The 5,589-nt window shown below is 39.6% G+C and overlaps 1 pseudogene; it reads right to left on the reverse strand.

Moving 5' to 3' along the window:
* Positions 1–1,106: 1,106 nt before the first annotated feature.
* On the reverse strand, positions 1,107–1,446 carry LOC102813163 (annotated as a pseudogene).
* Positions 1,447–5,589: the final 4,143 nt, after the last annotated feature.

A 5,589-nucleotide genomic window follows, 5' to 3' on the forward strand; every position in this document is an offset into this window, starting at 1 on the left:
CTCTCCCTCTGGTGTTGCTGCTTCTCTGGATAGGGTCCCACATTCTTCCTTGATGGTTAAGGATCCTCTGTTTCTGGACTATAAGATTAACTACTACCTCATTTCTGTTACAAAACTTCTGCCTTTACAGTTGTGACAGTTGTAATTAGTCATGATAATAATTACTCACTATTGAATCATAAGAATTTTATCCCCATCTCTCTTCACCAGACCCATCTGGAGAAGATGAAAACTATTCAGTGGGAACTCTATCTTCCCTCGTACACTCTTAAACTAAACTCCCTCTTGAAAACTTGTAAGCCAGTCACTTCGTGCCTTTATTGCCCCTCATTTTAGGCAAAAACTTCTACCTTTACAGTTGTAACAGTTACAATTAGTCATGATAACAATTACTCATTGTTGAATCATAAGATTCTTCCTTCCCCCACACATTTTAAAACTAAACTCCCTCTTGAAAACTTGTAAGCCAGTCACTCTGTGCTTTTATAGTCCTTCCCATTTAAGGTAACCAATCATACACTACCTTTTGAAATGTTTGAACATTGACCATTTCTTTTTGGTACAGTTACTCTGTGTATTCCTTCCATTTCCTTTCTTTCTTTTTTTGATGGTTGAGGAGATTATTAGGACAATATGAGAGGCAAAGGCACCCCAGGTAACATAAAGAAAACTCTGAAAATGTCCCTCCAAGCCAAGTATGGTCCTAGCCTTGACATTCCCCAAAGGACAATTAACTGGTGGGGGTTAGCAACAACATTCTCTGGCAGCCACCTTGCCAGGGCATCAGTATCTCAGCCAAGACCATCCCCACTCACCGCCAAAAGTGCGGAGGAGACAGACACTATTTATAGAAACCGTGCAAAGTCCTGGAGAGCCAGGCAGAAAGTCTGAGAGAGAAAGATAGATGAGGAGGGCCTTACAAAGAGTCCCAGACTTTTGGCTCTGAGTGCCTCAGATACATTGAAAAGTAATTATATAAAATATCACTGAAAAAATGTCTATGTCTTCAAGAGTCCCCCTGGGCTTCTCCTCACATGCCACATTATTCTCTCAGATGTACATGGCAGAGCCCAAAGGCCACAGTTTTGAAAGAAAGAAAAACAAGACTAAGTCCTGTTACTCTGTGAAGAGAGAGGAGTGGCCTGACGGCTGTTAGGCTTTTCCCACGTGGCCCTGGGTTCTGTAAAGCAACTTCCCAGCAGCAACATGGCACAGTTCTGGGTGAGCATCTCACCTTTTGTCATCTGGGTTTCCATGGATTCTATTTTCCATTCAAGGGCTGTCAGTTTCTCGTTTAGTGTTGTGAAGTCTTGAATGACACGACATATCAAACAAGTTGAGAAAGTCTGAAATTTTCTTGATGCTTCTGATGATGAACTCAGTGAGCTCCCAGTTCCCTCAGTCCTGGTGAATCTCTCGCTGCACCGGATCCTTTTGTTCCACCATGGTGGTTGCCTAAGCTCCATCTTCTTTTTGATGCTTTCTGTATCATGTAATATTTTGCCCATGTTGTTAAGTACCGTTGAGTCAATTCCAACTCATAGTGACCCAGTATAGGGTTTCTGGGGACTGGTTAGTGAGCTTGAACTATCAACCTTGCAGTTCAAACCAACCTTGCAGTCTAGCGAATTAACCCACAGAGCCACACCAGGACTCCGTTTTGTCCTTCTATATTGGAAACTGAGGCTTGGATATTTTCTTTAGTTCTTTGAGCTTGAGAAATATTGGGTGAGTTCTTTACACATCTGATTACACTACTTAAATTTGTCTTCTCGAGCTGCCCTTTGAAATTTTCTGTTCAGATGCTTTGTTTCCTCATTTCTTCTATTCACTTAAGCTTCTCTATGCTCAAGAGCAAGTTTCAGAGTCTCTTCTGACATCCATTGGGTAATGAGCATATTTTTTATCCAGATTGTACTCCTGGTATGGTGCTATAGGATCAGCACTGGACTGTGAACCACAAGGTCAGCAGTTCAAACCCACCAAATGCTCCTTGGAAACCCTATATTATGCTATGAGTTGCTATGAGTCAGAACTGACTTGACAACACTTAACAACAACAGTTATTCAGATTATACTTCATAATGCCATTTCCTATTAGGAAGAACCAGGACTTCTTGGATGGATGATTATAGAACTGGGATGGTAAGTATACAAAATGAGTCTTGGCTCATCTTGCTGAGCCAAAATATGAAGAAGTTACCAAAGATCAATGGGATTGTATCAAAGGGACTCAAGCCAATGAAGAGGCTACAGTTGGCTGAAGATGGAAAATTCAAGTATCAAATAAAGTAGTGATTGAATTTAATTTAAATATAGCTAAAAATCTAATGCATTCAGAGCAGTGGAGATAGGTAGATAAAGATTAAGGGAGTCCAAACAAACTCATTGGAGACCATTGGTGGTAACTAGGCAGAATCCTTCCTCTGAAATTTGGCAATTAAAGGGAAACAGGTAAAGCATTTAGCCTGCGTTTCCAGTAAAACCTGCATTTCAAGGTTAGCTAAGAACCCTAATTTATGAGGAAAAGTTCTGTAAAGACAAATACCAGGTAATAAATGTAGAAAGAATGACAGCATTAGAAAAGTCACCATTTTGCAATACTAATGAAATAACTGATTAAGGGAGGTTTTATTACCACTAGATGAAAGGCTATGGAGAATTTTAATGGAGAAAATACCATGGCTTACATCACCTTAAACACTGTTAAATGACAAATTAAAATAAAGACAGGAAAGAAGGAAGGAAGAATGATGCTATGGGGGGGAGGGAAATGACTCTGACATTTAAAAATACTCAAAAAGCGTAGCTATCAAATGCAATGTGAGGACCTTGTTTATTTCCTGATTTGAACAAATCAACTATAAAAAAACATTTCTTTAGACATCAGGGAAGCATAAAAATGATCTAAGAATTAGATGATACCAAGGAATTGTTAATTTGGTGACATGTAAGAAAATGTCTACGTATTTTAAAGGTACAAAGTACCTTTAACATCAAGTCTGAGATTTGCTTAAAAAAAATTCCACAGAAAAAAGACAGAGATAAATGAAGCAAGTCTGGCAAAGTCCTAGTAATTGTTAACTATGATTATGGATACTTTTTAAAATACATTCTGTTCTAATTTCCAATTCAGCCAGTGACTCTGAGGAAGACAGACCTGGTGATTTGCACCTGTGAAGACCACAGCCAATAAAACCCTATGGGGAAGTTTTACTCTGTCATATGGAGTTACTATGGACAGGAAGCGACTGGATAGCACCCAACAACAATTTTATTTATTTGAAAATTTTCATAATTAAGAAAATACTATGTTGTTGTTAAGTGCCGTCGAGCTGGTTCTGATCCATAGCGAGTCTGGTAGGGTTTCGGAGGAGCAGCTAGTGAGCTTGAACCGCCTACCTTGCAGTTCAAATGGCTTTGCAGTCTGGCACATTAAGCCACGGCGTCACACCAGGACTCCAGAAAATACTATAGAAATAGGCAAATTAGCAATAATTTGGATGACAATTCAGCCTAACTTTTATATATAAGTGAGGCAAATAAATGGAAGAAGTTATTGCAAAATCAGACCAACTTGCTATCTTTGGCTGTCAGCTCCCACTATGCCATGAAAGCAAACCTGGTGTCAGTGATCACACCTCAGCTGATGAGATGATGGTGGAAGGAAGGACTGACTAGGGGGGTGGGGAGGCAATGATTCTCTGTCACACACCTCATTTTTGCAAACACCAGAGGTGGCACTTCAACAAATTCAAAGAGGGCACAGAGCAGTTTGCAATGTTCTTTCACATTAAAAAGAAAGAGAAAAAAGGTAATCACACTTGCTGTTTCTGCTGACTCACTGGGGAATAATTTTTGGTTCTGTAAGTAGAGCACAAGATTTAAACAGAATTTGGAAGAATTTAACAAGCTTACTGATTTTGTAAGAGTGTCCTTTATTCCACTTTTCCTGATGCTTCCTCCATGCTTGTTCTATCCTAGTGTTGTTGTTGTTGTTGTTGTTAAATGCTGTTGAGTTGGTCTTGACTCATAGCTACCCTGTATAGGGTTTCTGAGAAGCAGCTGATAGGTTTGAACAGTCCAGTGCTTATCCTGCAGCATAACGCCAGGACTCCTTCCCATTTGAGTAAGGGTACTGAATTAAACAATAAGAAACTCCTTTCCCCCCACCCCCAAGAATGCATTACAAAATCAGACAGGCAGCTATCACTAACTGATCATAGCTTTCTTTCTCATTGGATGCAGTGTCTTGACACACTACTTCAGGTCATACCAGATTGGTAAATTCTGTTTGTCATTCCTACTGAAAAACGTCTTCAAGGTGACTCATAGTGAAGAATTTGCCTATATGATTTTTCATTTCTATAATGAAACAAACAGAAGGAAAAATACCTTGAATAGAAACTCAAGGAATTTAGATTAGATTCGATTTAAGGAAGAATCTCATGAAAGGAATGATGATTGGTCATTTCTCTTGAAAGACCTAGCAACACTGGGTAGATTCTTATTGTCTGGTATTTTTGCCTCCCAGCATCCCTTTCCCCTTTTCCTCATAATAGAGTGTTCTTTCTTCCGGGGAGATCTCTATGTTTGTGTAGGGCTGCTCCTTCCATTCTTCATAGAGGGAGCAGACATGGCCAACCAGATTGCCCCATTTTCAAGAAGTTAAATATAGGGACAGGCAAATGACCCTAGCTGAGCGCATTAAAATCTCTCCACTTTGAAGAGTTTTCAGCCAGATATTTTAAAGAAAAGCTCTTTTCCCACTGAGTTTGCTAATGCGGCAGGTTATTAGGTGAGGGTGGTTGATGGCTGTAGTGCCCTCCAGGTGGAAACAGCCAACAAAAAGAAAGTAGAGTGGAGAGACTATGGAAAGTTATTGTCCTTGGTAGTTGCCGTGGAGTCGCGCTAACTCCTAGAGACCTCATATGTAACAGAACGAAACGCTGCCTGCTCCTGACTCATCTTCATGATCTTTGGTGTGTTTCAGTCCAGTGTTGTGACTGTTCTCTCAGTCCATCTCATTGAACTCTTATTAAATCATTTGAGCCCTTTGTTCTAACAGTGCCTAAAAAAATGCCCCTGAATTATTTTTAAATGAGCAATAATAAATGGATTCTCAACACCACTGAAATTAGTTTGTATTGGTGTCACTTTGGGTTGTTGTCACTGTCAGGGACATGTGAGATGCTTTCTTTCTTCAATGAACATTTATTGAGCTACTCTAGTTACCACCTGGGAGATACAGAAAAGAATGACCATTTCTGTCTCCAGATGTTCAGCGCTAAAGAGATGCTTGAAATACAGTAACAATATAATAAATGGCAGTTGTACAGTATTTAATTTATACCAAACACTTTGTTATTTATAAAGTTATTTAATTTTTACAATAACCCTATGAGGTAGGTTCCATTACTTTTCCTATTTTGTTGTTAGTTGTCAGGTGCCATTGAATCAGTACTGACTCAGAGCGACCTTATGCACAATAGAATGAAACACTGCCTGGTCCTGTGCCAACCTCACATGGATGCTGAGCTGAATGAACCCTTTACCACTGTCACTGTGTCATTTCATCTCGTTGGTGGT

The sequence above is a fragment of the Chrysochloris asiatica genome, unplaced genomic scaffold (genome assembly GCF_000296735.1).
Source record: "Chrysochloris asiatica unplaced genomic scaffold, ChrAsi1.0 scaffold00074, whole genome shotgun sequence".
Classification (NCBI taxonomy): Eukaryota; Metazoa; Chordata; class Mammalia; order Afrosoricida; family Chrysochloridae; genus Chrysochloris; species Chrysochloris asiatica.